The sequence below is a fragment of the Solea solea genome, chromosome 17, assembly GCF_958295425.1.
Source record: "Solea solea chromosome 17, fSolSol10.1, whole genome shotgun sequence".
Classification (NCBI taxonomy): Eukaryota; Metazoa; Chordata; class Actinopteri; order Pleuronectiformes; family Soleidae; genus Solea; species Solea solea.
Window position 1 is genome coordinate 22,886,949 of NC_081150.1, and position 18,636 is coordinate 22,905,584.

Sequence of the window (18,636 nt, forward strand, 5' to 3'; positions counted from 1 at the left end):
TATTAACCTGAGTGGGGAGTGGTTGCTGTAGATTAGTCACACTGCGTGTAGTCCAGGGTCTCTCCCCTTTAAAGAGAGTGGCGTTGTCATACACAAGTAATTCTAGTGCCGGTCACATAAGAATGATATTAATAGAATGATAAGAGTGAATTGAACACATTCACTGGTTGCTGGTTGTCAGTCATGACGTAGGGTGAGCACGGTGGAGCGAAATCTTTTGTTGTCCGCATCAATGCATGTTTTGTTTGCTGTGTGTATTATTTCTCTCTTATTATGAACACGCCACGAGTGTCGTGCGCAGTTTGGCACTCAGCGTGATGAATAAAGAGTGGTAGAGCCACAGAGACACGCCTTCGTGTGCGCGTCATCACTTAGCTCGTGTGTTTAGCCTCCAGCGGCTTGTTTTTGAAATCCTTTAACATCGATCGGCCGCTGTCAAAGTCAACAAAAGTGTCTTTGAAGCGTGAATTGTTTGGAAGCGTTTCAACAAGGAAGTGGGAGCGAGCGGAGTCAACGGAGAGACGCTGACGCACAGACCACGACTACGTTTCATTCATGCATGATTGTGTCCTGTCAATCAATGGATATGGGGGATGAATCCGCCACACTTTCACACACACAGGTTCGTGTCTTATGGATGAACTTTTCCCCGGTTAGGCTCCGCAGTGCTGCTACATAAGGTGGCTGTATTGTTTGTTGTTATTTTGTGCATCAAGTGGCTGGAGCATTGGGCTCGGGAGTACCGCCGTAGTTCTTGTCTCAGGCCGTCTACGTGTGTTCCAAGACTATCGGTATACAGGTATATAATACCCACCGCTAGTATGCACAGAAGACTAGGGTTGTCTTTAGTTCGTTTTAATAGGCAGTTAGGGGGAATCAGTCCGACCCACATTTGCCTTTTGCTTGGTCACATATGAACCTGTTCAGTGATATTTTCATGTTAAGGTGTGTGTGTGTGTGTGTGTGTGTGTGTGTGTAAAAGTGGGACGTCATTGTGATTTGTGGTCATTCATTATTGAAAAATGGAAATGAATAAATCAAAGTCATGTTCTGATATCAGTGCTAAGGGTGAAAAAAGACAAACAAAATTCACAGCTAAAGCGTTGATAAATACAATTGAAAAGCTTCAATCTGAAAGAAGAATTAAAGTGAACACAATTAAAGGTGTTGTTAAACTTATTAAAGAGCTAATGCACACAGGTGGTAACATTTTAAATGTTGATTCTCAGCTCAAAGTGTTTTCTCAGCTGTTTGATGATGCAGGTTGGCTTCATAATTCTGTGATTCCACTGCTTCCTCTGGAGGAACAAGAGAGGCAGAATGCTTGGTTTGCAGCCTTGCAGGAAAATAATGCAGAGTTTACTGAAAAAGTAAAGATTTGGCTCATTGAAAGCGGGCAAGTTAAACAAAATACTGAACAAGTAAATACAGATGGAATGTCCGTTCTACTTCACTCTGACCCACCTAACGTTGAGTGGTTTGATGCACAGAATGGAGATGATGGAAGAAGCATTTTAAATGATTCTGAGAACATAAGAAACACTTCTGTTAAGAAAAGGAGTTCAGTTGGAGGAAGATCTATGGCTTCCTCTACTTCATCAACACGTGTTAAAGCTGAGGCCGAAATGGCAGCACTCATGGCCCGCCAAAGACTATTCAAAGAAAAACATGCTTTGCAGGAGCAAGAAGAGCAGTTGAGGAAAAAGAGAGAACAGCTTGACTTGGAGATGGAGATAGCTGCATCAATGGCTAAAATAGGTGTATTAAAGGTCTCTGATGGTTCACGTGTGTCTAGGGCTGTGTGTAGTAAGTCTGATGGAATGAATTCCTACTTTGAGAGAGAGCAAAGGAAGGCTGGAACCTTAAATGCTGATGCAGAAATCTTTGTGTCTGCAAATAGTAAGCAGTCACCTCTATACATTTCAGCAGATGACCAGTTGCCTCAACATTTATTGGGTGCAAAGCCAAACAGAGCCGGATTAACGCAAAGGCAAACTGGGCACGTGCCTAGGGTCCGATTGGCGGGGGGGGCCCAGACGGAGGGACAATCAAAACCTAAAAATGACTTGGTCCGCGTTTCAAGACGATTTACGCTCCTCGTCCCGATGACGCGACGCTGTCAGGGCGTTCTGAGGACAGTCGCGCTGGGGGCAGGCGGGCGGGAGAAGCCGCAGCGAGTGCACATGTCCGCGGCGAGGTCCGGGCGGGGGTTCGCCGTAAACCACCTTCCAAGCCGATCTAGAGTCGGTCGCGGCGCACCACCGGCGGAGGAAATTTCATGTCAAACTTATGTGTGACACTGCACTATAGAAATGACTGAAACGTGACTAAAACTAATAAGCGTTTTAGTCCAAAAGACTAAATCTAAGACTAAATGTAGAATGGCTTCCAAAAACAACAATACACAGTTCACCATCCAGAGAAACATCCAGACCAGTGGAGAAAACTGCTGAACAGTCCAGACCAGGAGCTGAATACCAGAAAATGGAAGAGAGGTGATGCTTGTCCATGAAAATAAACCTCTTTACCACGACAGCACAGTTTCTCTTACTGCACATGTTATTGGTCTTTGTATATTTGACTACTTATTAAACTATTCAATTTAATCAACACATTTAATTAAGATTTTCTGCAAAATGCAATAGCTTACAACATTTATCTTATTTGCTCTGTTTACATAGCAATGCTGACACCTATTGGTGATTTACTGGTACTACTGCCTTAACAATGACACTCGCAATGGATAAGATAAGGATAATTTAATAGCATTTAATAGAGCCTTGTAGTAACGTATAAATACGTGACTATACATGGCTTATGTTGGCATACAAAGAACCAACTCGTAACCAAAGACTACGCTATGTAAAATGTGAATTAACTTTTATTAGTAACTTTGGTAAGTTTCAGATTTCAATTCCTAAATAATATCGATGGAGGGGGGCCCAAAAAATACAGTCTGCCTAGTTTAGTCCATTTATTTAATCCGGCTCTGAAGTGTAAAAAATACAGGGCTGCATGCTCCAGTTACATTCTTGAAGCCTTCACACACACCACAGATAAAACACAGTGATTGACAGACTCTCCAAACTTGGTCTAATTCTCAGGCAGATCATCTTTTATCATCAACACAGGGCGGCAATGAACAGCGCCATCTGGTGACGGTCTTAGAAAAACAGAACAACATGACATTGTTTCTTGTCGTGCAGCAGTCGAGCTCACTTTCGCCCTCCAAGACAAGAAGTTCAGATCTTTGATTGTGATCCTCTGCAATATCAGGCTTTTATTAGGGCTTTTGAGCAAAGTATTGAGAAGAAGACTCATAGTGTCAAAGATTGCCTGTACTTCCTTGAACTAGAGGGCAGCCTCGAGAAATGGTCAGAAGTTGTCAGCATATGCCACATGACACAGAATATGCCAAGGCTAAGTCTTTGCTGCAAGAACATTTTGGCAATTCATTAAAAATTGCCACAGCTTATATGGATAAAGTTTTCACATGGCCATCAATAAGATCTGAGGATGTTAGTGCTCTGCAGGCTGACGGTTTCTGGCTGCAAGAGTGCTGCAATGCATTAGGACCATGGAGTCCTCGTGTGAGCTGGACCATAATTAAGAAGTATTATTACACAAAAACAACATGCAGTCATTCATCTGCTGCCATCTGTAATCGAACGAAGGACTCATCAGATGCATGCAGGACATCCTCTCTCATACACGTGCACACGTACACACACACACACGCGCGCGCGCGCGCGCGCGCACACACACACACACACACATGCACAGCTAGTGTTAGCTGCTAGTTTGAAGCCAATAGCTTGCCAAATTCACGTTCCTTACCGACCCAAACTCTCACACGCACACAATGTTCACCCCATGACTAACCAAACCTAATTATGACAGTTTTAAGATGTTTACAACAAAATTAGACACTTTACAAAACTTAGCACAACGAGCCGCGGGAAAAACAATTCTGGCTGGAGTGAGCATGCGCACTCCCATACCTACGCACGTACGCGATTATGTCACGGCCCTATCACGGCCACACACGCAAAGACTGCACCACAATACAGAATGGAGATGATATTACAGAACATATTATAAAAACACAAAAAAGGGATTTTGGTGTAATTCAAAGGCCTTATCATAACAAACCTGTTACATAGGGCTACATTTTGTGATATTGTTAACTACACTGAAAAGCAGGTTAAAATTGCAAGTGATCCACTCTTCGGAGACTTGCAGGACTCTCCAGCTGTGACGAGAGAACGCGTAAGACAGCCAAGATCTCGGCCTACTCCTAAGGCAAAGGGAAGTAGCTTTGCCACCACTGTTGCTACAGTAGATAAGATGGCAATAAACACAGAAAAGCGTTCTCCTGTTATGAAGGTTTGTCTGTTCTGTAGAGCTGGACATTCTCTGGATCTGTGCTGTCTATTGTCAAGTAAGGCACACAGTGAAAAGATGCTGTTTTTTTTAAAGAAAATGGGGTGTGTTTTGGCTGTTTGTGCACTGGGCACAAAAGTAAGGAATGTCGAAAGTGTCTGTCATGTAGAACATGTAGCCTAAAGCATCCCACCATTTTGCATATGCACTCCAAGAAAAAAGAGCTACATCCAGAACAGAAAGAGAAATGGCAAATAGATGAAAATGCTTTTGTCTTGTGCAGTCCAATGGTCTTACTGGGGCACTCTCTATTTTGCCAGTTAGGGTGAAGTCCAAGAAAGGACAGGAAATAGTGGTCACATGTGCCTTTCTGGATCCTGGGAGCTCTGCTCCATTTTGTACTGAAGGGCTCATGAAAAGGTTAAATCTTACAGGACGAAAAACAAGTATTCTCCTTCGGACAATGGGTCAGGAGAAAAGAGTTGACAGTCATGTTGTGGCAGATTTGGAGATAGCTGAGCTGGACACAAATATCTTCTGTGAGTTACCTGATATGTTTACCCAGAAATGCATGCCTGTCAATAAAAGCAACATTCCCCTATAGGATGACGTTAAAAGATGGCCACACCTTGGCCACTTGAGAATAGCTGAGATCAAATCTGGAGTAGATTTGCTATTTGGTACTAATGTTCCTCAGGCTCTAGAGCCATGGGAAGTTATTCGCAGTGTTAATGGTGGCCCTTATGCTGTCAAAACCATGCTTGGTTGGACTGTAAATGGTCCCCTAAGAGGAGATTACAGTAGTGATGCCTCTAATGAAATGCATGATGTCACTGTGAATAGGATCTCCATAGCAAAGCTCAATGAACTTTGGAAACAGCAGATAAAGGCTGACTTCCCTGAATGTGCTCATGAAGACCAGTCTGGTTGGTCTCGAGAAGATTATTGTTTCATGGAATCAGTCTCCAAGACAGCTAAGCTAGTTGATGGACATTACAGCATTGACTTGCCGATAAAGAACAATAAAGTATGAATGCCTAACAACAAAAAGGTAGTAGAACAGTGTGTGTTGAGTCTTAAAAGGAGGTTCAATAAGGACAGGTCATTCCACACTGACTACACTAGCTTCATGAACAACCTCATCAGCAAAGGTTATGCTGAGAGAGTGCCAGAGAAAGATTTGGACCATTGTGATGGCAGGGTATGGTATATACCACACCACAGGGTGTACCACCCACAAAAGAAGAAGCTTTGGGTAGTCTTCGATTGTGCTGCTACTTTTTAAGGAACATCTTTAAATACTCAGCTTTTTCAAGGTCTAGATCTTACAGGCCTGCTTGTTGGAGTCATAACTAGGTTCCGAAAGGAACCTGTTGTGCTAATGGCAGACATTGAAGCTATGTTCCACCAGGTAAGAGTGCCGAACATGGACTCTGACTTATTAAGATTCCTTTGGTGGCCTGGTGAAGACCATGGCAGGACCTGGTGGAATATAGAATGACCGTACATCTGTTTGGAGCTACATCTTCTCCAAGTTGTGCAAGTTATGCCTTGAGGAAGTGTGCAGAGGACAACCAAGAGCAATTTGGTCCAAAAGTTGTTAACACCATTCTGCATAACTTTTATGTAGATGATTGTCTGGTTTCAGTTGCGTCCAATGAAGAGGCAATATCACTGTATCAAGGCCTGCATGTTCTATGTGCTAAAGGTGGTTTCCAACTCACAAGAGTGGCCAGAAAGCCCTGATATTTCCGCTAATGTCTCTCCAGAGGATCCTGAAGTCAAGCTGACTGTGTACATAAATGCTGTACATGCTAATGAGCAGGTAGATTCCATCATGTACTTCATCAATCACAATCATTTCCTCTTGGATCCACTTGAAGCCGATGGTTACTTGGCTTCTCAGGTTCAAGAAACTGTTGTTAGACCCAGTTTCAGGGAGAAAGGAGTTGAAAAGAGATGCAAAAGAAGAGATGCAAAGCATCAAGGCTCATGTGGCAAAGTGTCCACTTTCTGTTGAGGAGTTTGACAATGCAGAAGCTGCGATTATCTCATTTTGTCAAGGAAAATGATTTCCTGAGGAGAAAGGAGACAATGTAAAGCGAACTAGCCACCTCTACAGCCTTCAGTTCATGCTTTTGTTTCATCTAGATTAGATTACTGTAACTCCTTATTATCAGGATGTTCCAACAAGTCTGTTAGAACCCTTCAGTTAATTCAAAATGCTGCAGCACGAGTTCTGACAGGAACTAGAGAGAGAGACCATATAACTCCAGTGTTAGCTTCTTTACACTGGCTCCACCCACAGTTTAGAATTCAATTTAAAATCCTCCTCCTCACGTACAAAGAACTTAATGGTCAGGCCCCTTCATACCTGAAAGACCTAGTCTTACCTTATCACCCTAACAGACCACTTAGGTCACAAAATACAGGTTTACTTGTGGTTCCCAGAGTCTGTAAGAGCAGAATGGGAGGCGGAGCCTTCAGTTACCAGGCTCCTCCTCTCCTGTGGAACCAGCTTCCAATGACAGTTCGGGAGGCGGAGCCTCTCTCTGTATTTAAAGTTAGACTTCAAACTTTCCTTTTTGATAAAGCTTATAGTTAGAGCTGGTTCAGGGAAACCTGGACCAGCTCTTAGTTCTGCTGCTATAGACCTAGACTGCTGGGGGATTTTCCTGTGGTGCACACACATTCACTCTCTCACACTCAGGGTATGAATATGACTTTTTATATGTCATTAACCTTGTCTCTTTCTCTCCCTAGTTTGTGTCTTTCCTTCCTTCTGTGGCAACATGTAGTTAGTTGTCCTGGTAACTGTCAGCTGTGCTGCAGTTCCAACTAATCACGGTGGGAGACTGCCACATAAAGGCGGGCGTAAAGCCCCTGTCAGGCTTCTGCTTGCTGGAGGCTGGGTCGCGTCACTCCTGTGCTTCCTCCATGTCCGCGTCCGTGTGGTGACAGGTTCGCTTGGGTGTTGCTGCTGGCTGCGCGCTGTTCACCGCTCCGTGTGCCACTCACTGTCTGCCGCTGGTCGCTCTCGGGGAGCGTTGATCCCTCTGTTCCACGCTGTGTTGGCCGGGATTGCCTGACCGGGTGACTGACTGTAGCGGCGCAGCGCCGGCTAATCCGCCCGTAGAACCGCTGCTGCTTTGCTTCTGCTCTGTTTCTTGCCTTCTTTGCCTCATTTAAAGAAATCATTTGGACTGATCGCTGTGCCTCACTGGAACTGTGTGTTTGCGGGACTAATGTTTCGCTTGACTTTGATTAGTCTAACGTTGGACACTCACCGCTCCACCAGGGCCGACTCGGGTTCTGATCGCCTTGTCCGCTTATTCGGCTGCCGATAGTGTCCGTGCCTGTGTGTGTGACACTGTGTGTGTGTGTCTGTGTGTGGGTGTCTGTGTGTGTGTGTGTCTGTGTACCAGGTATTACTAATGTTGTGGGGACCAAAACCTGTTTACACAGTCACATTATGGGGACTTGCCCTCCTTGTGGGGACAAAAAGCAAGTCCCCATAACGTAAATTACTACATTTTAAGGTGAAGATATGTTTCATGGTTAGGTTGAGGTTAGGGTTAGGGTTAGGGTTAGGATTAGGATTAGGATTAGGCCAGTAGTAATTGTGGTTAAGGTTAGAGTAAGTCTCCAAGAAATGAATGTAAGTCAATGCAATGTCCCCTCAAGTCATGAATGTCGAACGTGTGTGTGTGTGTGTGTGTGTGTGTGTGTGTATACTTGCATGAGAGGACAGTGCGGGAATACACATTTGATTTTGTTCCTTTGTGGTACCCATAAATAACCCATAAATACGATTATTCTGTTAGTTTTGTGTTTATTTTTGGGTTATTATGGGCTGCATTTCAATTGTGGTTATATAGAATTTTGCTTATTTGCCATTGTGTTTAATCATTATAGATCCTGTACATTTCATTCTTTAATTTCTCTTGTTATTAGTTATTGTTTTGTTTCATTATTAGTTTTTTTTCTAATTGGTTGCTCTCTGGTCGCCTCCCTTTCAGGTGCTGAGCCTACGGTGGTGGATTGGTGTCCTGGTCACGGTGTCCCCTTTGTATTGTGTTTGCACTTGGTAGCTTCTTTGTTTTGTTTACTTTTATTTGCTTCACGTGTGGTGTTCCTGGGATCCCCTTTCCCTTTGGATACAGTTTTTCACGGTAGGTCTCAGCACTGATTGGCTCCCCTTACGTCCCCTTAAGTGAGTAATTTTTACATTATTTTTAAAACAGAAATTTATGTAATTGTTGCCAGACAACGCCACCTTGGGAATTTGACCCAGGGATTTCTTATAAGTGGACTAACCCAAATGAAGGAAGGCACTGAGGTCTGTTATGCAACGAGACGGACGACAGTTCGATAATACAAAATACTTTTATTTATACAAATTTCTGTTTTAAAAATAATGTAAAAAATTACTCACTTAAGGGGAGCCAATCAGTAAAAAAGTAAAAAACAAAGAAGCTACCAAGTGCAAACACAATACAAAGGAGACACTGTGACCAGGACTTTGCCCCTGGAGATGTTCGTCGTAGATGATTCTGCACCTCGCAACTCGTGGATCACTGGGAGAGTTGTGCAAGCAGTTCCAGATCAGAGAGGACTTGTGTGCCAGATTTGTATCAAAACAAGGACTGGGTTTTTGGATAGACCCATCACGAAGGTTTGTCTTCTTCAAGAGGCAGAAGAGCCATGAAGACTTGCAGATTTTGAAAGAACTGACATACGTGGACTTTGACTATTTTGTAGGTTGGATTGATTATTTAGACTATACAGTAGATTTCCTGGTTGTTAGAAATATGAGATGTTTTTCTTTTCTGACATTTAGCATTTTGTCTCCCACATATTAGCAGTTATGTAATTATTGCTTCAGCATAATTAGGGGCTGGAATGTAGGAGTCATACATTTTGTTTTGCTTTTGAATAAAGTAAGACCTAAGTGTTGAGTTAATGCTGGAATTGGTGCACATGGGTGATGGATGTGTCACTACCGCGAGTATGTAGGAATAAATCACTGCTGTCCCCAGTTCACTGGTTGCTGGTTGTCAGTCATGACGTAGGGTGAGCACGGTGGAGCGGTGAAATCTTTTGTTGTCCGCATCAATGCATGTTTTGTTTGCTGTGTGTATTATTTCTCTCTTTGCTAACAAGCCACGAGTGTCGTGCAGAGTTTGGCGTGATGAATAAAGAGTGGTAGAGCCACAGAGACATGCCTTTGTGTGCGCGTCATCACTTAGCTCCTGTGTTTAGCCTACAGCGGCTTGTTTTTGAAATGATTTAACATCAATCGGCCGCTATACTACTCTAAAGGACTAAAATATAAGTGTAAAATAGTATCAGACAAAAGACATCCAACATAATGAATGAAATATCATTGAAATAAGAGGAACATTCAATCAATAAATCCCTTCAATTTAACTGGGATTAAAGGCTTTAATGAACAAAAGGTGTTTAGAACACTTGTAATCATTGGTAGCAACTATAGGTGAGAAGAAAAGTGCAATTATTGGTGTTTGAACATCGTTGGTTTGAAATAAGTGAGCAAAGATGCTTCAGAAACGTTCCATTTCAATCAACTCTGCGTCCTATTTTGATTCACTTGGCTCCAGCGTCTGCTCAACAACTATCACTGTCAGTGGGTCAAAACAGCAGAAAACCCGCGCACCACCGCGTGGCAGACATGTGAAGTGCGAGTAACACGACAAAACAAACAGACAAACATGTTGATACCATGGATGTATTAGAACAACTGGGTAGAGCTCCGCCCCTTTGCCTCCGTTCATTCCTATGGAGTTCTTTTTGATGATTTTTTTAATGATTTATTGAACAAAATAATGTAGAAACAACAAGGCTCACATCTTTGTTTAAACCTTTCAAAGGAGCAGGTGCACAGGAAGAACGCAGAAGGGAAACATTTGCATGATAAAATACAGAAAAATCAAACAAGATAAAAAACAAAAGAAAAAGTTAGCTAAGGCTTTTGTTTTTAGATCCTATTTTTCAAATAAAGTGAAAAGTTTCATTGCATTTTTACCTTTCATCATGTTAAAGAAACTGGTTATGAAACACAATAAATCTAAGTTTCACGTTCATATATTTCCATGTGTTCCAAGTATTAATATATTGTTTAGCATTATTGACCATAACAAGAGCATAAATCATGTCCTCTTTAGAGAAGGGCTGGAGTCGGATCTCTGTGTGCAGCCAGTCACGTGTGCTTCAGAGGACACACAATGAAAGCTTTCAATATCATCACAAAATACACATTTATTTGTTTCCAAAGCAAATCTCTGCCGTAACATTTCACTGGACACAGGTTACACAACATTTAACATTTTCAAATGGACTTCTTTTGCTTTTGGATTTATGGGAAATTGGAAATATTGAGATCACAAAGAATATATAATATCTTTGGAGAAGATTTGTTTGATGCACTTTTGAAAAGACAATAAAGGGTGTGTGACGTTTTATTAGGAATTTGAATGCTCTCAAAGTTACAGCTTCCAACTAGGAGATGTGGAACATTAGGAGTGATGTGAGTCGAGTTTGAAATAATCCCTTGAATTCAATTCAAAGTAGGATTAGGGATGGCTTTCATTATGGATGCAAAGGAATTACGATTAACGACTAGATCATATTTAAGGCAAAAATGTTCATGTGTCATCACACACTAAATGAATTAAAGAGCAAATACCTTTATCTATGCAGTTCTTGTTATACAGCGACTTGTTTTTAATTGTAATGTATCTATTTGTTACGAGGGGTGAAATTATGATTGTACAAAAGTTTCCAATATAAAAGGACTTGCTGGTGAAACAGGGATCATTTAACAGGACGTTTCTGAATATTGAAGTCACACTTTAATAAAAAGTGCCTCCATATGATACCAGAAGCTCTTATTGTGAAGGAATGAATTTGGTTGACCTTCTGAATGGCTCTGTGAGGGAAGGCCAAAGAATACGCTGAATAGAAACATCTCCATATGCTTTCAATCATAGTAAGAAAGACTCCACCTAGTAAACTGATGTCTCTCAATAACCAGGAGTTCAGTTTAGTTTGACTGATTGAGTTATTACACCTCACACATAGATACATGTATCCCTAAGTATTGAACAGCTGATTTGATAGGAATGTTTTCTGTTTCTGCTTCTGTTAAATCACTCTGATGAATTTGTTCAAATCAAGTTTCAGCCTCGAGGCGTCGCATTATCTTGGGGACCTCAGTTTCACAGAGACGGTCGTATCGTCTGCGCGCTGGCTAACAACAACAACAACAGGTATCCCAATAACATTTAAAGGAGCAATGTCTGAATTTTAAATAAAAATAGAGAGCATTTCTGTGGCAATGATAAAGAGAAGCGGAGAGACAGGGCAGCTTTGTTTGACCCCACGTTTTAGACTTAGACTTAGACTTAGACTTCCTTTTATTGTCAAATGCACAGAGAACACAGCAGTGAAAACTGGCAACGAAATTACGTTGCTTGGCAAGCAGATAACAAAAACCAACACATAGCATTGAAGAGGTAGATTATTGTGTACTGTGATTTGTAAAGAAATAAATAAGTGTTTCTGTATTATAAATATATATAAAAAGTAGTGCAAAAAAACAACAAAAACAGGAATGAAACCTGTGAGCAGCAGAACAGATAGCAGTTAAATATTGCACAGTTAAATATTGCACAGATCGTGGATCGAATTCCAAATTCCTTATTTTGAATTTAGTAGTCTGATGGCCAGTGGAAAGTAACTATTTTTGAGTCTGTTTGTTCTGCAGCGGATGCTGCGGAACCTCCTGCCAGACGCCAGCAGGGAGAACAGTCCATGGTGGGGGTGGGTGTGGTCAGTGAGGATCTGGTGAGCCCTTGTAAGGCAGCGCTTGTGTGCAATGTCCTGGATGGGTGGGAGTGGAGTCCCAATGATCCTCTCCGCTGATCTCACCACCCTCTGCAGAGACTTCCAGTCGGAGGCCTTGCAGCTCCCAGACCAGACGGAGATGCCACTGGTCAGCAGGCTCTCGATGGTCCCTCTGTAGAAGGTGGAAAGGATGGGAGGGGGGAGAGACACCCTTCTCATCCGTCGCAGGAAGTGTAGGTGCTGCTGGGCTTTCTTCACCAGGGAGGTGGTGTGAAGTGTCCAGCTGAGGTTGTCTGTGATGTGAACTCCCAGGAACTTGGTACTGCTGACGACCTTCACCGCTGTGCCATTGATGAGAAGTGGTGTGTGGCTGGGACGGGATCTCCTGAAGTCGACGATGATCTCTTTTGTCTTGTCAACATTCAGGAGCAGGTTGTTCAACCTGCACCAGTCCACCAGATGTCGCACTTCCTCTCTGTAGGCCAGTTCGTTGTTGTCCTGAATGAGGCCCACAACTGTTGTGTCGTCCGCATATTTTAGGATGTGGTTGGTGTTGTACCTGGGACGACAGTCGTGGGTCATCAGGGTGAACAACAGCGGACTCAGGACGCAGCCCTGTGGGGAACCGGTGCTCAGGGAGATGACATTTGAGGTATTGTTACCCACACGGACAGACTGGGTTCTGTCGGTGAGGAAGTCCAGCAGCCAGTTTGATAGCAGATCTCGGTGATGTACCTCCTGGTAACCAAATAGAGCTGTTTGCATTATCATAAAGAGACTCAGTAGTGGCTCGAAATTTATTCCCAAAGCCTAAAAGTTTGAAGCACTGAAAGATAAAGTGATGCTCAATTGAGTATAAAAAGCTTTATAAAAGTCAAGACACAAAATGAAGCCGTCGTCTTCTACTAAAGGATTATAATCTAGGAGATGGATCACCAAACGGATGTTGTTGTGAATGGATCCATCTTTCATAAATCCAGATTGGGAGTCACTTATAATTTTGTCTAGGTTACTTTTGAATCTATTGGCATGCACAAGCGTTACAATCTTATAATCAGTGTTTAATAACGTGATGGGTCTGAGATTATCCAAAATGTTGAAGTTTTTGAGTAAGTCCCAAAAAATGAGGTGTAAGGCCATCACAGCCAGGAGATTTATTTAAAGACAAGCTCAAAAATATTAATATCAGCTTCACAGAACTTTGCAAACTCCTCATCTGTACAGAGGATAAGATCTTTGATATGGTGAAAAAAGGAGTCTGAATCTGCTGCAGAGTGTCATTTAGTGTCAAAGGAAGTTATTTCCTTAGTAATCAAGTCTGGATCTGGACATAGTGTGATGGAAATGATGTACTTCATGTACTTCATGAAGAGAAATGTTCAATGGAACTGTTTGATGTGACTTGTGACCTGTAACCCTTTGTACTGTTTTAGGACACATGTAATATATACTCAATGTTATCACTTGCTACAATGTGAGTGATTCCTTTAAGTACAGAATGGCAGGGTGATAACATACCATCAGAGACAGATAAATACCATGTGTTTCTTCCAAGACAGTGAGTCTTCACTTTGTAACAGGCCCGTGTGTTGCTTTGTGAATGCTCCTCTTGTACAAGATTAAACCCTTGTTTGGATTTTGAGCTGACTCCCATCTCCTTCCTCCAGTTCTAAATGATTGCAGAATTATTTTAACAAAACGTTTGGCGCCCAACGTGGGGCCCCAATATCTGTCTCTCTCTTCACATCGGCGGACCTGAAGACCTTGCAAGGCGGAGGGGAAAAAAATCCTCTTAAAAAGACCTCCACCACAGGGCTCTTAAAGCTCCGTTTGGTCAGGGAGGCCAGGTCCCCTGAAGAGCGGGACAGTGACGGGGCTAACCATGGAGGGGAGACAGGGTCAGGGACTCAAATCATCAAAAGGGTAAGAAACAACCATTTGGACTTGGGAGAGCAGGACTCTCTTAGATTTAGGGCAGGGACATAAAAGTAAACTGTCTTTGGAAGGACAAGGTTTAAACTAATCCCTCAGGGCTGAGAAAACAAAAAGACGTCAGGGTCAGGGACTCATAGGAAAGAGTCAGGGACTCATAAGAAAAAGAAATGGAAAGACCGGTAAAATAAATGAAATGAAAAAAGAAACGTTAAAATAAAAATACAATAAAATTGAAGGAGAAAAAATTAAATCGTAATAGTTGTTATAAATGTTGTTGTGAACCTGACGAGGTTCAATATGAAGGAATGGGCCAGAAAGCATTAGATAATGTAAGATATATATATATAAAGAACATGGTGGTGGGGGCACCGGCACCCGGCATCAGCCGGCTTGTTGTTTTTAAAGAAATGTAGGTATTTTCCCTTGCAGCCATATCAGTTTGAAAACTACATTCGGTCATTGTCGTAACTCTACACAGCAAGAGCCGGTTAGCGTAACTGCTAGCAAAGATGGCGGACACCGTGTTTACATTCTGGGAATGAAGTCTCCTCCCCCTATGGGTGAGTCTAAAAAGTGCGGAACTGGCGTTGTACTTTTCAAACTTTGAACGACGGAGGGCAAAATTGGAAAGGGAAAAACAGATTTTTTACAACACAGTAGAAAACTGAGGGAGGGAGGCAAATTTGTAAAGAAAATACGACTGCTATTCTAGAATACAAAGCCACATGCAAATGGGTGGAGTATTCCTTTAAGTACATGACGAGCAGTAAATGGCAAAGGTTCAGTCAAGTTTGCAATAAGAAGTCTAGTTTAGTTTAGTTTAGTTTAATAAGACATGTTCAAGTGTGTTTTGCTAAACAGGGTTTAATAATATTAAAATGTTGGACTAAAGGGACAGTTACTTATCACCGAGTGCCTAGTATAAGGGACTACCCCCATAAAGTGTGAAGCATGTCAACATAAGTTAAGAGTGGTTGACATCTCTTTTTGGAGCTCGTTTTTGTCCTTGAGTTTGTTATTATTCTGTTTTCTTTTTTGTGGCCTGAGGGGGAGCTATTGTAATAATAAACCATTCCAGTTTAAAAATGCAGAGTACAAGAATCATAAAGCTCATGTCATTAAATGTGAACGGAAATCCAGTCAAAAGATGAAAAATGATGAATAAAGTAAAAAAGGAAAAACACAAATCAATTTCTTGAAAGAGACCCACCTCTCACAGACAGGACAGGAAAAACTTCAATGATTTGGGTTTAAAAATGAATTCTACAGCTCCCACTCCAACTCAAGGAAAAGAGGAGTTGCTATTTTAATATCGAACACGATCACATTTGAATACCATAAAGAAATAATAGATCAAGAAGTTAGAATTGACCAGTGGAATATTACTTTGGTAAACATTTATGCTCCACCTGAATAAAAACCTTTTTAAATCCTTATTTGACCTCATTTCTCAAGAATGTGAGGGGATATATATCTGAATGTGATCATGAACATAGACCTTGATACAAACAGCAGGAAAAGGAGCAAACATCCAACTGCAAAGTTCATTCAAAATACTTGGGATCAAAGTGAGCTGTTTGATATCTGGAGGGATCTTCATCCTTACCAAAGAGATGTGTCGGACCACAAAGCAGTTTATTTCAAAATCATCTTGAAATGCAGGCAAAGAGAAACCTTACGGAGAATGAACAAAGGATTGCTTAACAACAAATCATTGGTGGAACAAATAAAACTAGAAAGTCAAAACTATTTGCGAGATAACGATAATCAGGAAACTAATCCAATGATAGTATGGGATGCATTAAAAACGGCCGTAAGGGGGAAAGTTATTAGTATTTCAAGTAAGCTCAAAAAACTCAAAGAAAAACACTTTAAGGAATTGAAAGAAAAACTAGAAATACTTTAATCAAACTACGTTGTCAAACATGTCAAATACAAATACACAAATATTGAAATATGGAAAATCCATCCATGGATTTTCTACTGCTCCATTCTCCATATGACGATTGCAGAGATGCTGTGCTAATCTCAGACATAAGGCAATAGGCACACTCTGGACAGTCAGTCCATCGCAGGATCACATATGGACAAACAACAATTCACTCTCATACTCACACATATATGGTCAATTTAGAAGGTCCAATTGACCTAATTGCCAACTGGGATTACATTTAGTTTAAATAATATTCAATTCAAATTCAGTTCAAATCCAATAGTCAATTCAAATGATTTTTTCAAATTCCAAAAACATCTTTCATCAACCGTTTCTGCTCCAAGGTTGTCCGATGGTACTACTTTAATCCAATGTCCAAAATGGTTCAACACTATCACTATGTATTGCTTTATTATTTCTAATGCCTACATGGTTCATCATTAAATATCCAAACCGTCCATCTGGGAATGAGATTCTCAGTGTAGTATTAAACTACTCTGCATACAAATTTATTTGATCGTTCCAAAACTGTTCCAAAATGTATTTCCATCATTCCCCCCTCGCACAGATTTGAACTGTGCCAATCCTAAACTAGATGAATCAACGATAAGTCACATTGAACTTAATTCCAACATGCTAATTTATCACTCCACCATCATACTTCACACACTGTTGTGCAGGGGAACAACATACATATTGCAATAGGAGTTAACGCTTCAATCAATTGCTCTTTTGAGATCAAATAATCTTTTACCATTTATTTATAGTCTTCACTGCAAACTCACTACTCTACTGAACCAATATTAATAAACGATTGTATAATATCGATTGTATCATAGTTTAATAATGAAAATGAAATCAAAATCATGAAACACCAACATACATCTCCAGTAGAGAACAGTTTATAATCGTTTACTTGTTGAACACATTTCTTCCCAATTGATGAATGGAACTTTGGGCAGAAGCCAAATTTGGCCTTTTTGGTGGTCACTTTTCAAAAGTTCCGCCCTTATAGAAATATTATGCTCACAAATGTACTAACACCTTCACCTTGACCTGGCTGAGCTCCACAACCACGTTGCACTCAACCAGGGTCAGCTCGTGAACTTGTGCAGTGTTCCACAATGTGTCCAGTTTCACCACATCCACAGCACACATCTGGTGCGGCAGCGTCCTTTAAGTCATCATTCACTGCTGTGAGTGACATTGTCAACATCACTGTTCATCACTGGAACTTGTGTCTTCGATCTTGCTTTTATTTTCAATTCCCAAAGCTCTAACTGTGCCAGCTTTCTCGTCATGGTCTCATTTTGTATCTCCAAAATATGTTCACTTTTCAGTGCCTCTGGATCTATTGTAGTGGGAGATTCACATCATTCTCTCCACATCATCTTTTGAGAAGCCTTGAACTTGGTCTCATCTCATCTGGAGTGCAGTAGGTTCTCCACTGTTGATGTCCCAAGACCTTGAGTCCCCAAGTGTCAAGATTGTCTTCCACTGTTTTCTCTTCATATGCTCTCATCCACTCACTAGCCCCCTCATGAATGTCTAGCAGTCAGGACATCAGCCTCCCAAGGTCAAGTGTATGGTACCTAACGACCCTGAGTACCTTTAATTAAAATAGTTTACTAACCAGGAGAAAGTCTATCTGGTGGGTGTATGTTGGGCCTGTATATTAGATCATAACCTGTCTTTTAAGAAACATATTATTACAAATTCCAATTTCTTTTCTTTTGTTGTTTTCTGTTTTCTGCTTTTAACCTTTTCTTTTGTTGATCTGTAATTCAGATGTCCTCACTCCACACATTTGGCCATGCATTCTAATCCTGTATCTCCCATTTCACTGATATCTTTTGAATGCCCTTCATGAGGTCAGGATGTTTACTCCCCACACCAATATCTGATATCATATACATTGTTAATCTCTCCAATATTGTTTAAATCTCCACATTTGTTCCTTTAAACTTTTAAATGACATCCCTGATCTCATTCAAACTAGGCACTAGTTGAAAAGTGTTTCAATGCTACAGCAAAATACAATTCATTATGAGAAACAGCCTAAAGATCTAAACTCATCTACCAACATATTTGCATATATCTGAAGTCTTTTAAATATGTTCAATTTAAATGTCTTTAACCAAATCTCTCTTGTATGTTTGCAGCTTACGTACAGTGGCTTTAATCATCCTGTTTTCTCCTGCTCAAAGTTTTGAGTCTGTGCTGAGGAAAGGAAGAGAGAGGGCGGAGACTGAGGTCTCACAGAGGAACTGGGAGGTGACTGTACAGAATTATAGGGTAACATAGATAGCCCCGCCTTCTTCAAACTGACTTCTCCAGTTTTCTTTTTTCTTTTTTTTTAAGACAGCGAGGAGAATACTGCTCCAGGCTATGCCCAAAATCACAGAAATTCTAACTTCACATTCACTTTCTAGTTGCTATTTGCACCATTTCTAATCACTATAACTCAAGTCACTAAGAAGTGATACACTGTTAATTTATCCGTTAATTTTATTCCAATT

General features: G+C 41.2%; 1 protein-coding gene and 1 long non-coding RNA gene across 3 annotated transcripts in view; one reads left to right on the plus strand and one right to left on the minus strand.

Moving 5' to 3' along the window:
* LOC131443310 (protein NLRC3-like) overlaps positions 1-18,636 on the minus strand; it is a 76,692-nt gene that overhangs the window by 37,543 nt on the left and 20,513 nt on the right. The gene's annotated exons all lie outside the window — the stretch shown is intronic.
* On the plus strand, positions 272-9,608 carry LOC131443514 (uncharacterized). Of its 2 annotated transcripts, none has more exons than XR_009233623.1 (2): positions 272-622; positions 7,147-9,608. It is a non-coding gene; the product is annotated as an uncharacterized LOC131443514 (long non-coding RNA). The 2 variants fall into 2 exon arrangements; XR_009233622.1 differs by having other exon boundaries at positions 8,403-9,608.